General features: G+C 45.7%; 1 protein-coding gene across 1 annotated transcript in view; it reads left to right on the top strand.

Annotated features, from left to right (window-relative positions):
* The first annotated feature begins 2,725 nt into the window (after positions 1 to 2,725).
* The window catches only part of PLXNB1 (plexin B1), an 82,011-nt gene continuing 69,617 nt past the window's right edge, over positions 2,726 to 15,119 (top strand). Inside the window, exon 1 of the mRNA XM_032994897.2 lies at positions 2,726 to 2,766. The gene's annotated coding sequence lies outside the window, so the exon portion shown is untranslated. The remainder of the gene's footprint in view (positions 2,767 to 15,119) is intronic.

The raw sequence follows: 15,119 nt of genomic DNA on the forward strand, positions 1-15,119 counted from the left end.
TGGGCAGGGGGTGGGAGTGTGAGAGGCTGATGAATTGTAACAAAATAGATGTTTAAAAACACTTCTGCACATGGGACTTGTATGAACTGTAGTCCTCTGAAATGTCAGAAATGCACGTGGGAGGGAAGTCTGATTCAGACTTTCAGAGCAGCATTGTGTCATTGCGTCTTCATCTGTCCAAAAAGGAAAAGTGATGGGCAGCACTGGCCTACAGTGAGTTCTGTACTTTGTACAACCCAGGCCAGTGCCTGTTTCCTCTTCTTCAGCGTTTGTTTTAACCTACAGCTACTGTATCACTTCTGCATCTCCTCACACACATCCTATTTTTCCTCATGGGATTTGTGGCTGGGTAGTAAAGGCATAACTTCATCTTTTGTCTGGGATTTCCAAACATCTGGCAGTCAGCTCAGTAGGCAAATGGCCATTGGGCTGTGTAATTGTATTCTGTAGGTATAGTCAGTCACTGCATGTGTAGCAAGTCAGTTGTTAGTCTAACTGTACAATGACACAACAGAATCCAGCACGTCTAGGGAACACAGAAGTTACAGTGTGAGCAAGAAAAATAGGAGTATTAATTCTGTCTCTCAGTAGAGCTGTTACTGATAGAACTAACCCCTAATTCAGAGAGAGGATTTTATACAGTTAGTTCTTGGGGGCAAGAAATGCCTCTGTCTCTTGTACAGAGCACCAGCCTCTGCTCTTCTCATGACTGCAGCTTCTAGCTTCACAGGAATAAAAATCACAAACTCAGCAGTCAGTTTATATTACATATCACATCATCTACCTGGACTTGTGCAAAGCATTTGACGCTGTTCTGCAGGACATCCTTGTCTCTAAACTGGAGAGACGTGGATTTGATGGATGGACTACTTGGTGGATAAGGAACTGGCTGGATGTTGCACTCACAGAGTTGCAGTCAACAGCTCAGTGTCTCGGTGGAGAGCAGTGAGGAGCGACGTTCCTCAGGGGTCAGCGTTGGGACCGGCGCTGTTTAACGTCTTTGCTGGTGACACAGACAGTGGGATTGATGCACCCTCAGCAAGTTCCCCGATGACATCAAGCTGTGTGGTGTGGTGACACACTGGAGGGAAGGGATGGCATCCAGAGGGACCTGGACAGGCTGGAGAGGTGGGCCTGGGCAAACCTCATGAGGTTCAACAAGGCCAAGTGCAAGGGACAATCCCAAGCACAAATACAGGCTGGGTGAGGGGTGGATTGAGACCAGCCCTGCAGAGAAGGACTCAGGGGTATTAGTGGATGGAAAACTGCCTATTAGCCAGCAACATGCACTCACAGCCCAGAAAGCCAACCGTGTCCTGGGCTGCATCAAGAGAAGTGTGGCCAGCAAGTCGAGGGAGGGGATTCTCCCCTCTCTACTCCACTCTTGTGAGACTCCCCTGCAGTGCTGGGTTCAGCTCTGGGACTCCCAACGTAAGGATGTGGACCTGCTCACGCAGGTCCAGAGGAGGCCACAAAGATAATCAGGGGTCTGGAGCATCTCCCCTGTGAGGCCAGGCTGAGAGACTTGGGGGTGTTTAGCCTGAAAAAGAGAAGTCTCTGGGGAGATCTTAGAGTGGCCTTCCAGTACTCAAAGGGGGCTATAGGAAAGGTGTGGAGGGCCTCTTTATCAGGGAGTATAGGGATAAGATGAGGGGTAATGGTTTTAAACTGTAAGAAGGTAGATTTATATTAGATATAAGGAAGAAATTCTTCCCTTTGAGGGCAGTGAAGCCCTGACACAGGATGCCCAGAGCAGCTGTGGCTGCCCCCTCCCTGGCAGGGTTCAAGGCCAGGTTGGACGGGGCTGGGAGCAACCTGGGCTGGGGGAAGCTGTCCCTGCCCATGGCAGAGGCGGGGGAACTAGGTGATCTTCAAGGTCACTTCCAACCCAAACCGTTCTATGATATCACTTCAGGCCCTTATGCTTTACAACGTTTTTGTCTCCACTGACTTTTAGCCAGAATGGTACATTCTTAGCTGGTTTGTAGCTAGAGATAACTATACTTTTGTCACATTCTTCAATCTTGCTAATGTCCTGGTTCCTCCATACTCTGCAAATGGGAAATGTGCTATATATTAGCCACCTGCTGCTATGTTTGTGCAGGATGATTCCTAAGTAAGCAGAAACTGGTTTTGGTACCGAATTTTGCTCCCTGTGCACTGTGCCTGCTGCATTGCTGTGAATTCCCACTCCTGGCTGAAGAGAGCCAAGCACAAAGGCTTGTCAAGTCAAACACTGAAGTTTCATTGCTACTAAATACAGAGAGAAGGGAAATGCTGCGATTTCTTCCACAATATGTAGTTTTTAAGTCCAGCTCTTAACAGAGGGTCTGCAAACGCCTCTGAAACAGCAATTTGCCCTGCGGGCCGCCTGGCAGCCATGACTTTTTTTTTTTTTTTTTTTTTTTTTTTTTGGCAGTAGCATCCAGAACCTCTGCCACAGCGAGGTTCTCCGCCAGGCCTCGCACGGCAACGGCGTCGGGGTGGCTCGTTAAAGGCGGGGGCTCGTTGTTCCGAGGCGACAGGGAGAGCGGAGGCCGGGGGGGGGGGGGGGGGGGGTGCGGGGGGGAAGGGGCTGGGTCGCTGCCGGCCCCCGCTAGGACGCAGCGGGACGGGGCGGCCGAGAGGGCGGGACCTCCTGGGGGGGCGGCCGGCTACTATTGGAGGAGTTGGGGCCGGGGGGCGTGGCGGTGAGGGGGGGGCGTGTCCGGCGCTCCGCGGCTCGGGGCGGGCAGCGCTGCGCGGCGGCGGGGAGCGGGGCGGCAGGTGAGGGGCGGCGGGGACGGAGGTGCCGCGGTGGGGACGGGGAGCGGGGCACGGGCTGCCGCGGCCGGTCTTGGGTGGGTGGGTGGGTGTGGGGGTGTGTACGGGGGGGCGGGGGGCGCTGGCGGCGCGTTGCCGGGGGTCAGCGGCCGGCGGCAGGTGCCGCCCGGGGGCCGCGCTTTGTCTCCGCGTGGGGGGATGGGCGCGGCCCCGCAACACCGGCGGGGCCGGGCCGGGCCGGGCAAGCTGGTGGGGCTCCGGTGGGCTGGGCAGCCCCCCCATACACACACACGCACACACCCCGGGGCGGCCGGGCGGTGCGGAGCGGTGGGACAGCGGCCGCCGCGGCTCCGCGCCTGGGAGGAGGAGGAGGAGGAGGAGGAGGAGGAGGGGGAGGAGGAGGAGGAGGGGGCGGCGGGGCTGGCGAGCCCGGCACCACTGGCTGGGCGGCGGGGAGGTTAGTGGGACCGGGAGGTTAGTGGGACCGGGAGGTTAGTGGGACCGGGAGTGTCCACCGCGACCTTGGCGGCTCCTGGAGCGGAGCGGCGGGGTTGGCACCGGGCTGGTGGCGGGGCCTGGCGGGGCTGGTGGAGCCGCTGTAGCCTCCGGGAAAGGGCGATAGCGGGGGGGGGGGGGGGTGTGGGTTTGCGTTCCCGCAAACAGCAGCGCTGGGGAAGCTCTTTGGAAGTCGCGGCGAGGGGGCACGTTGGGATAAACCGCTAGTACGAAAGGTGGAAAGAGATGACGCGTGAGTTTTCGGTAATGCTCAAATAGGGGATTGTGAAAGAGTTTTCACCTGTGCCGTGTGTTTGTGGAGCGGGTGCTGGAGTACGGTGTTATGTGGATGCTGCTTTCAAAGGATGCTGAGGACTTTCTAATGCAGCAAAGAGCCAGAAGTTACTCAGGGGCTATGTTATTTGAGGAGCTTCAAGATAACTTTTTAATTAGCAAAAGGATTGGCAAGTGACTTGACTGTCTTCAGGGGGTAGCTCTCTACCAGAGTTTAAAGGGCTGGTAGTAAATGGTGAAGCAGTAAACAATGGCTGAAGCCGGGAATGTTTATAAGAAATAGCAATACAAGTCAGTATCATCATATGCCTGAAACTTCAACCTCAGAGGTAGCACTAACTGCCTTCTACAGAAAGCAGAGTTGCTTAATAATTAAATTGGTTTTGCTAACTTATAAATTCATTTCAATTAGTAACTTGGGGGAGGCTAACTTGTCTGTCTTCATCAATCTGTTCAGTACTATTTCCAGCAACAGTAAAAAAAAAATGTTAGAAGGTGCTTTTCTGATAAATATAACACCTTCTGGAAAGCCATGTGTTCACCTTTTTCCCCTCAGCATCAATTTTATTGTCTGTACTAAAACTGAGTGGTTAAGTCCTGTTCTGGAGATCTCATTTCCACCTTGAACGCATTCCTTTTAAGCAGTTTGCAGCAAGTGTTTGGGCCCCCTAAGCAGGTGTGTTTTCTGTTACATCAGTGCAATTTGAGATCTTTCTTTTCTCAAATCTAAACTTTCTATGACTGCTGCTTTATCTCAGGGCAGCAGTCTGGAACAGGAGTAGTCTTGAGAGAGTATCTGGACTGTTGCTGCAGTTACAAAGGAAGGGGCTACAATCCTGAGTGTTGTAAAACAGCGGGGTCAGTATTTTACTAAACAAGTGCCTTATTCTGTGTAAGGCGGAGTGCTGAATGTGGTCTGCTCATTTATGGTCTCACTTTTTGAACGGAGGTCACAGGAGTCCTGTGTTATGCCTCGCATATAAAATGCAGAAATTGATGAGTATTACATTAATGATGTGTCTGTGTGACGTTGGGAGCCAAGCCAGTGATGGAGGCATTTGCCCTGATTCAGGAGGAAGCTGACGCACTGAGCTGTTGTGCTACGTGGTTTTGCATGCTAATTGGGAAATTGGTGTTTCTCCTTGATTGTTCCAAATCAGGCATGGAATTGCATAGGCTTTAATAGAGTCACTTTGAGAGGCCAGGAATGGCTAGCAGAATCTCAGGAGAAGAAAGCAAGCAGGTTATGGATAGAGAAGAATCTGGCGGGGAAGGTGACTTGTTGGTGATCTGGTGCTGAGCACACTATTTCCATGCTTATCCACACCTGTGTGTAGCAGAGCTGGAATCTGCAAGCCAGGAACTAGCCCTGAATTGAGATTTGGCTAGCAAGCATTTAGCGTAGTGTGGTCATATACAGAATTTTCTCTTCAAATTTCTTCCAACATGTGAAAAGAGTTAGGTTAGTAATACGATTAACAATATTTAATAAGATTAAAATTACCAGCATAATTCTCTTGAGAAAGGTGGGTGCAGACTGTCAGCAGTTGACACTCTAATCTCTGCTTTCTCCCACGTAAGTGCTGTAAGGAGTTCGGGTTCCTAGACTCTGCTTTTTGGAAAAGAAAAATTCTGTCCTCTCATGCCGACAGCTCAGGTATTGCTTTACCTTCCACATCCACCAACAGCATCATATTCCCACGGGGGCCACGGGATGTTCCCATATAAGGGCAGAGGGAATAGCTGACAGAAGGTTCTAAGGAGCACACAGAGCCATTCCCTTCGCTTCGGTGCCAGTCTTTGTGTAAAGCAGGGTTGTTTCTGCGAGTGTTGCTGCTGCTGGCATGCTTGGGCTTTCCTGGCAGCATCAGCAGAGACTGCAAGGACTGAACAAGTCTGGAAAGTATCTGTTGCTGCTGGAGGTGGCCCCGTGTGCCTGGAGGGAGACTGCCTGCCAAATAAGCAATGCCCGTTGTATGTTGGGCGTGCTCTGAAGGAAAAAGCACCCACCCAGGTTGTCTCTGTGTGGGGTGTGTGCTATCCAGTGCTGTCCAACAGGAAAACAAAAGTAACTGCACTTGCTCTTTTCCATTACTGTTGTTTGCTTTCTGGAGTGGTCCATTTAGCCAGCAGTGTTGGGTATGTGGAGGGATGGTATCCTTTTCAGTAGAAGTGCTTTATACTGTAGTGCCACCTGGGGAGGGAGAACAATGGATGAGGGGAAATTTAGAAGAAGGTGAAGTAGCTGTTTCCCACAAATGCTCAGTACTTTTTGTGGCAAAAGCTTTTCCTCTGAATTGGTCAGATTCACATTATTTCTCTGCAGTCATCTTTGTCTCAGTCCTTCCTGCTACCTGTCAAAGCAAACTTGCAAGGACTTCAGTTTCTCCACTTCTCTGGCAGCCATTCCATCTGTTCTATTTTTTGTTTGTTTGTAGCTGTTGGGCTTTTTCCCCTGAAACTTCAAATCAGCTGTTGTAGCCAAGTTCTGAGCTGAACCCTCCCAATCTTGCATAAGGGCATCCTGGAGGAAGATGACAGGATTTTTATTCATCCCAACTTGCAGGCTGTGCAGGCTGGTAGCAGTCAGAGGAGGCATGAGCCTGCCTGCTTTCTTGTAAGAATTAGCCCTCTAGATACAAGCTAGTTTCAGGAAGCAGGAGTTGGACGGATGCCCTTTTCACTCACCTGGATCTTCACTGAAACATCTTTGTGCTCTGAGTGCTGGAAAGTTGGTGCATTCAACTGACTCCTTTGCATTCCCCACAATCTGTTAAAGCCCTGGATTTGATTCACATTTATTTTTGCTTCTCGTGAGTATCTGATTGCAGGATTACTGTATCTGAAAGGATTCATCTTCTGCTGTTCATCAAAACCACAGGAGGGCTGCTTTTGCCTTTATGGGAATGTGCCAGCTGGTCTTTCATCATGCTGGTATCATTTTCCTTGTCCTATTAATGGAGGCATCTTTGATGATCTGATGGTCATGACGATGTCATTAGAGAACTTTCATATTGATCATTATTTGAGCGTTGTCTGGTTTGGTCTTGGTGCCGGAAGACATTTCTTAGAAAATCCTTGCATGTGTTTTCCAGGGACAAGCATTTGAGACATTAGGAGCATGTGCATGGTCTTGTGACATGATACCATTGTTCCAGGAGGCAGAGTAGATGCTTAATTCAGTTGGGAAACAGTAATCTCATGTGTTGCACAGTCTTCACTCCAGCACAGTGCTGAGAGCCAAAAGACCTTTCCCCTTGTCATGCTGAGTCTAGGTACTCTCTAAAAACCACTTGGAGGGATTTTTGGTAAGTGTGTAGCTCTCTAAAACCATACAAGATCAGCCTTCCTGCTGTGGTTTGCTATAGTGATACCTGAGATGTGCCCCTGATTAATAAACTGGCCTGGATTGTAGTTGCTGGAGCTCAGACTTGCTAAGCTGCAAAGGTGCGAAAACATGAAGTGGGATGTTCTGACTTGTACTGACATGCAGCCTTGACTAATGGAAGAACCACAGGGCTTTGGTATGATCTCTTTAAGGCTCTGCATTTTCTCCCTAACTACTTAAGTAATAAATTCTGAGGACTTGTTTTCACTGCTAATATTTTTTTTTAGCCAAGTAGTAACTAAGACATCTGAGCTATTTTGAGGTTGTAGGAAGCAATTTAGGTCTCCTTTTTGTTAACTAGAAGTAAGTATTGCTTCCTGATGCTTATGGGGGGGTGTGGGTGGGTGTGGGGGGTGGTGCAGAAACAAATGGTGTCAGTTTAGGTGGATTTGATTGTCTTGATTGAATTGAATCAATTTTTAAATTATTTATAATAACCTGGATTTAATGTTAGAATTTTGTGTTAGAATTTCACTTTCACATCCTGCCCACTACTCCAAAGGAAAAAAAAAAAGGGGGGTGGGGGGGGAATGAAGTAGGAAATAATCTTGTGTTAGTGTGATCTGATGGGAGGATTTTAGATGTTGATCAAAATGTGAGGTGAATCTTGAAGTGATGCAGATCCTAAGGAAATTCCCAGATGCCAGACTTCAATTACATGTGAACTTCAGTTATTTGCTTGCAGTATAAACACTGCAAATACTGTGAGGAACACTTCTCTTGGGCCTGTCAAATGTGTGAGATTTCACATTGCTTTTGGCTTTGAAGTTTAACTACGGAACAGCATGGAATGGTGGGTTGAGTGTCCCCAGTCTCTGCTCTGCACCAGCACTGCTGCTCTCAAAATTCCTGAAACTTCATAGCTACTCCCTTTTAGGAAATGATAGTTCATTTCCCTTCTTGAAGCATCTGAACGTTGTAATTTTATCTTGCTACTTGTATCTGTTCCCCTTCTATCTCATGTGGAAAGTCTTTTGTCCCTATGTCACAGGGGCTGTAGGTGGATTCATCTTTGTTCCTGGTGGTGGTTTAGCTGGGCTAGTTCTGCATTGGGGACTGGAGTTTAGGAATTGTGTGACTACTTGCTCGAAATACCCACCTAGAATCTGTGGTGAGCCATGGGGAGACACAGCTGTAAGGTATTAACTAAATGGATTACTGTTGCTAACAAGCTTTGTATCTGCAGGTGCAGAGAATTTCAAGTTGTCACTATTCTCATTCTTTTGCACTTAATTCTGAATTTAAAGGCAGTGCTGCCTTTGCAGTGTCAGGGTTTCAGTAAAAAAAAGTGTGTCAGCTTATCTCAACATAATGTAGTTATTGCCTGTCAACTAAGTTGCAATGATGGGATTCGTACTGCTGCTGAAATTACCATGAGGAGAATGCGGTCTTTCTTGTGTCCTACCCTTCCCTGCAGCTTTCCTGTGGCAGGAAAATAGTTGTGCCTGCGACTGTGCAGGTGGGGGAAGCTGATTGTATTCAAGCATTTGTCTATGTTGATGAAACTAGTTTTCTGACTAAATTGCATGTAATTCTATAAATAGAATGGGTATATTTGACATCTTACCCTATTATAATAGTTCTGAAAATTACTACATGGAAAGTAGTGTTTTCAGCTTAAGGTTTCTGTCCATGTATGCTTATTTCCAAATTATTTTTGTTTCAATCTCTGTTCCTTTAGTTCTCCTATACTGCACAATTTCACATTTTGACTAGGTGGCCTCCCTGTTTTGTGCAGTTACCTTAAGAACCAGAGCACAGCCTGTTTCCCCTCTCTGGCCCTGATTCCTGGAGATTGTGCACTCTTGAAATCCAAATCCCTCAGCTGCTTACAAGTGGCTGTGCCCCCATCCTCCTGTGTGAGACTGCGAGGAGTTTCTGGGTGCTCTAATCTCCATAAAGAAATCCCAACCTCTGTGAACAGCTGGCCAAGCAAATGCTTGAGAATGTGCTCCTGACAGTGCCCTGCAAGTGCTCTGTACTCAGCTGGAAGTCCTTCAGGCAACAAGAATTTAAAGCACAGGAGCCAGGGCTTCAGAGATGCTTCTGCCAGACCAGACTTTGTCAGAAATAATGTTATCACTGAAGTTGATGTGGGGTTTTGGACAGCTTGGAGTTAATGTCCTCGAAGCAACTCTCTCTTCATCGCTTTAAGCTTTGACCCCAAGATTTTCTTTGCATCAGACTGACATTTTTGAAATGCTGGAGAGAGCAATTCTGTTAGTGAATTACCTAATAGTAAACTATCGTATATGAAAGCATTTTGGTAACTCTTCCGGGATCATCTGTCTCCTGTCTTCCACACACCAAACTCATGAGCTCTTCTCAGCTGTCCTGTGCGGTCTTTTACCTTCAGTGTAGCCAAAACCAATGTATGTGCTGGAGATCTCTAGTGCAAAAGCAATACCTGGACTTCTGAATCCCATTGCCATCAATGTTCTGATCTTTATTTGCTTACTGCTCCGCTTCTTGCATACAGATTGCAGTCCATTACTGAATGATTCTGCCCAAGAGAATGGTAGAACGGGTGTGCAGCTGGATTAATTGCATGGGAGCTATGTGTGCCACTGTGGAAAATAGAGAAGTAGCAACTGGGGGCTCTGTTTATTTGCCAACTCTTTTTAGCTAGTTTAGCATTTTGAGAGAAATTGTTGAAATGAGGCTGGAGAAATGTTGAAGGGCCTAGGGAGACAAAGACATTTGTGAATTTATATTTTCATCCTTAGCTTAGCTGAAACAGATTTTGGATTGTATTTCATATCAACCTGCAACTGTTGAGAGAAATTTAAGGCAAAGATCCCAAGTGCTTTTTTGCTGCTTGGCCTGCATGTCAGTGCAGCTTTCTCATGGCTACAATGAAGAGGTGTGGTTCCCTTGCCTGCCTATGCCTTCTGGGGGACTGCTCTCCCTGTAAGGGGTAGCACCGACTCTCTTACTGTTTCTTTGTTTCCTTGATCTAGATTTTTTCCTGTCTTGGTATTTGTAACCAGAAAATGTTCTTCAGGTGTGTGACAGCCTAGAGAGGTGCGTGCGCAATTACAGAATGTCCCTGGGTGCCTGCTACCAGCTTGTCGTCTTGGCAGCACAGGAAAAATTTGAATTGGCAAGAAGGCAGAGCAGTCCCTGCGGCATTGCCATCTCCGAGTGACTCAGTATGCCAAGCTCCTTGGCCACCGTAACAGGCATTTGTAGTCCCAGTGCTGGAGTGTCTGGCTGTGCTCTGTGCCCAGCACTGCTCAGGTGATGTAGAGCTAAAGAAAAAGGAGCAACAAGGTAGAGCAGCTGCCCTGCAAATGCTGTTCTTGTTCTCTGCACTACCCAGAGAGCAGCTACCTGCAAGGTTACTCATCACAGCAGCAGGAGATGGGGAGTAGGGGGGCTGTGTGTGCTGGCAGTGTGGCCATATGAGCAGCTGCACAGGAACAGATGAAAGAGCCATTTAGCCTGTTAGGCTTTTTCTGGGCTTGGGACAGTCAAGTCTCTGTCCTTGTAGTGCCCAAGTCACTGTGGCCCCTTCCCCCTCAACACTGAACTGGTCTGCAGGGGAAGTGAAAGCCTGTGTCAGTAGCCTCAGTAACAAGCTCAGCAGAGTGCCACAGATCTAAAGGCTTTTGGGGTAGTTCTGACAATTATGCTTTCTTGCTTTTTGTATTTTAAAACTATTCCTATGTGTTGTAGTAACAGTACTGTGTTCTGGATACTTGAACCTTGTAAATGCATTTTCTGTCCACAAAACATAGAAGGTCTGCATGCCATCAATGGTTTTGCAAATAATTGTTCTGTTTCATTGTGGTACTGAGGCCTGTACATACAGGGTGATGGCATCATGAAGCTTTCCTTAATGACCCATACTGATACTGGCCACTGTTCCATAATGCATAACTAGGCTTCACAACACTGTGGAGACCTGTCTCTGTTGAAGTCTGTGAATAAAGGTTGTAAAGAGTAGAATGTCAGTATCACTGACTCATGTTAATTTGGAGCCAACCATTCAAATACATCTACAGCATCCCACCCTCACAGACCTGCTCTAGCAACAGCTCTTGCAGTGGATCTGTGAATGCCAGACTCACTACTTACAGAAAAATAACATCTAACTAGTGTTTACCTTCCAGATGATGACAGTGATGGGTGTCCTGCTGGGAGCAATTTATATGCTGACATTCTACTCATGCAGCCTCAAGAAACTTGAACATTTCTGGTTAAGTAGTTTTGCACTTTGATGTTCTGTTGCTGATCAAAGGTTTGCATCTGTGTCTGGCACAGGTGGTTAGCAGCAGCATGCAAGGCCCAGGATGCTGCTGCACTGAGCAAAACTGTTACAGGAGAATGGCCTGCACTTGCAGTTCTGAGGCTTCATTCTTTTCCTTTGCCTGAATTACCTCCTGAATGTTTGAAAGCCATTGGATCGTAATAGGTACTGCAGTGACAGTTACAGGATCCATGTTCTCTGTAGGCTGACAGAGCCTGTTGGATCATCAAAACACAAATGACTCCTGGCTGTTCAGCTCTAGGATTGTAATCTACATCCCCAAGTGCACCATGTAGGAAGTACCAGAAGGCACAAGGTCCTAATGATGGAACTTTGCCCCAAATTAAATGTGTTTATTTTAAACAGGTAGAAATCGTATGCATGCAGTGATTCACAAGGGAAATGGTTCTTGTTACTCCACTCTGTAATGAAGAGTACATCTCAGAAAATTATTTTCTGTATAGAGAAACCCTTAAACTTTTTGTGCTTATGAAACTGCTATCTCTATTGGGAACTGTCCTCTGTGATGCTGCTTTATTTGACTGAAATCGAACTGTTATTCTGCAAATTGGTAGTGATTTCTTTACAACTCAGTGACCTATAGGAAGATCTGTATCTTGTGTTTGTCTTCAGGCTGTTGTTCTGTATATTCTCTGAGAAATCTAGTCCCTTTGGCCTGTTTTAAACAAAGGTGAAAAGCTGAAGTGAAGGAAGGAGAATTGATCTTTTAAGAGCTGCAAGGAAAAAAAAATTATTACAGGACTTCTAAGGGAGCAAAACACTTCCTTTAAAATGAAGACTCTGTTTACACGTCTAATTCCCTTTGTTTTTTGTGGGATAGAAAGGTCACTTTGTCTCTATCTAAGCTATGAAATAAATCAATGGTCTAATCAATTTCTAAAGTGGATTTAGTCAAAATGACTAAATGTCATTTAGTGGTGTGGCTTGGGCTTTGTGTGAAGGTGTCCTGAAAAACTGCTGGGGAAAGTCAATGCAGAGCATCACTGCAAATAAACTCACAAAATTTGTAGGGGGATTTTCTGTCCCATTCGCTATGTCCACAGGGTTATTTTTTTTTCTCTTGCCCAGTCCCAGCATGGCTTCCTCCTGGTGGTCCTACTGAAAGAACAGATCGCTGAGAGCAGATCAACAAAAGCAGTCACGCAGTTCACTTGAGCGGTCATGCATAAATATGAGCAGACTTTCCTGACACCAGTTTTCTATAGGCTGCAAGTTCCTGCTACTTGGAGCTATGATGAGCATCCCATCCAGGAAGATAGCGTCCCTGATAGACAGACAGGTATTACTATTCCTGGGTAGCTGGACTGGGGGGGTTCACAGTGGCAAGAAAGTTTCTTGTTTTGAAAATACTAAGGTAGGGATTAAAGCTACCTGTCTCATTTTACACTGTTGCCTTGGTATTATTTTCTTCTGAGTGTTATGATGGGCAGAGCCCTTCCTGCTATCATGATCTGCACCCAAACTTTGGCCTGTGCTCCTGCCTGCACACAGAGCATAAGCTCTCTGCCTTGTACTCTTTGCAAACTTGGATGTGCGTTTGACATATAAGACAAAATGGGAACTGTCACTAAATGGAAATTCTGGTAGGAGGTGGAAGTTCAATGGGCCTCCTGCTATAACAGAAGTAGTAGGAGGTATTAGTCCTCATGATATGGAGTGCATGGTTAACACCTGCAAAGGATTAATGCTTTTCGTGCAGTGATCTTGAATAACTTGGGTCTTTAGGGAGATTTGAGATGGGTAGTTATTGGTTTTGATATACTTCAGAGGAAATATACCTCTGAAGTGTCTGGTTGTGTTAATAGTAAGAAAGAGCAGCTGGAAAGAAACACGTGAATACATGGCAGCAGGTGACTGTGTTCACGTAATGTGTTTCTTAGGATGTTTGACTTGGAGCTGTACGATGGTATGAATAATTGAACTGTGCCAACATCAACAGCATACCTCATAATTATTTAATTAAAAAAAAAAATCTGATGCATTTGAAATCATGGGTTACTGGAGATATCTTGGAAAGTAGTGTTCCTAGTAGGTGTCTTCAGCGAGCATCAGTACTATGTAGTGTTCAATAGTTCATTGGTATTCTGGAAAAAAATCTAAAGCCACTGCTAATGTTGATTCAGGAGAGAAGCAGGCAATGCTGAGAGCAAATTCAAAACTATGTCTGGAAATGACAGGTCTGTTGGGATTTTCTTGCTTGAAGATTCTGAATAGTACATAAATCTTTGGTAGGATGGGGATCAGGTAGCGAAGTTTTACTTAGAGCTTTTGGAGAAATGATTAAATGCTGACTAAGAAAGATATGAGCTTCTTACACTCAGTAGAGTCAGATAATTGGCTGTTAGCTAATGGATATAATCTTTGCAGTGTGATTTCCGTAGCTCCTCCATTTATGCTGTAAAACGAGTCTAGTGAACTAACATCCATCTGATACAGACAAGTATAGACTTCTGTGTGCCAGAGATGCTGACTGTTCACCGATTGTGTGCTTCACCTAAGCTGTGACCCTGAAGAAGGGGGATGGGGGGAGGTTGGGAGTGAATCAAATTGCTATTTACCAAAAAAAAAAAAAAAAGTTGTAAGTTGTTCAGGAACTCAGGAAGGTGTCTTGTCATGAGAGACTGACAGGACTGATCTGTTGACTGCCAGAAAAGCTATTGAGAGGTGACTTGGTTAAAGCATGTGCATAATTGACTCTGAGGAACTACTCTTTAATCCAGCAGAGAAGGATTTAATGGCTCAAGGCATAAAGGCAAACAAATAAGAAATTAGATTGGCCTTGCTGCCAGAAAGAATGATGGAGCCATTGGAGCAAACTACTAGGAGAGTAGTGAACTTAGATTTTGACCTCCAAAGGCCTCTAGTCTAGATGCCATAAACCACTACATTTCACAGAACCACTTAATGGGTTTTGTGGAGGTGTGAGTGGATAAAATGGAACAGCGCCTGTGTGTTAGGCAGGAAATCAGCGTGGTTTTACCTTAAATTATGTGACTGACTAGTCCTGCTGCAATTGATTTCTGTTTTTCTGTGCTTTAGAAATAACCCCAAGACTAATGCTGTTGTGTTCCTCATCCCTGTTTTTTTTTTTTTCCTCCCAAGCTTTGTTTATGTCTAAATATTTTATGCTATGTAAGTGGTACGTCCTGGATGTAATCTTAATCATGACAGGAGTGTTAACTGGAGACTTGTACTTCAGATGTCTCCTCTGAGAGAACGATCAGCATAATGGTAAAGGAAATATTGTGAGAAATATAAAAAAGATTTCTATCTGACCTATCATGTGGTACTTATTTTACTGATTAAACTTTCTAGGAAAGTAGAGTTTTATTAAGCAATTGGTGTGTAAACCCTTGTTATACTGAGGAACTGTGTTAAATTCCAGTTGCATTTAAGTAATGAAAGTAATTGAAATTAATCTTCTCTTGCATTCAGTGTGGAAATACCATATAAGTAAATCTGATGAACATTGTAGTTTAGCCTGTGATTATTTACCTGCTGAAAACTAATTTACTGTTTTATAAGGCCAGACAAATCATTGAGCTCATTTAGTCTGATGTGTATAGCAAGGCAGTGGGCTTTCCTGAATTTAAGCTGAACATCTAAGTTGAGAAGAGTTGTGAGTGATGGAGAGCTTGCCACACCAAATACATTTTAAGATATCCCTGAGAGAAGAGGTTTGGAAAACAGACCTTGGTCTGCTCACTCCAGAAACCTGCAATTAGCAGATTATTACCTTTGTTCAGAATGGGTTAACTAACGTGGTATTTGTTCTGTTTGGCTTCTGATTGACTATATAATAGCCAACATCAGCAATCTCTGTCCTGTGCTGGATTGTGAAGTCTGCTAATTAACACATTAGTTTCATATTGCTGCTGCCAATGTTTGCACTGAAGAACTTCGCTT

Source organism: Tyto alba, unplaced genomic scaffold (assembly GCF_018691265.1).
Source record: "Tyto alba isolate M040663 unplaced genomic scaffold, T.alba_DEE_v4.0 Super-Scaffold_3, whole genome shotgun sequence".
In the NCBI taxonomy this organism is placed as follows: domain Eukaryota; kingdom Metazoa; phylum Chordata; class Aves; order Strigiformes; family Tytonidae; genus Tyto; species Tyto alba.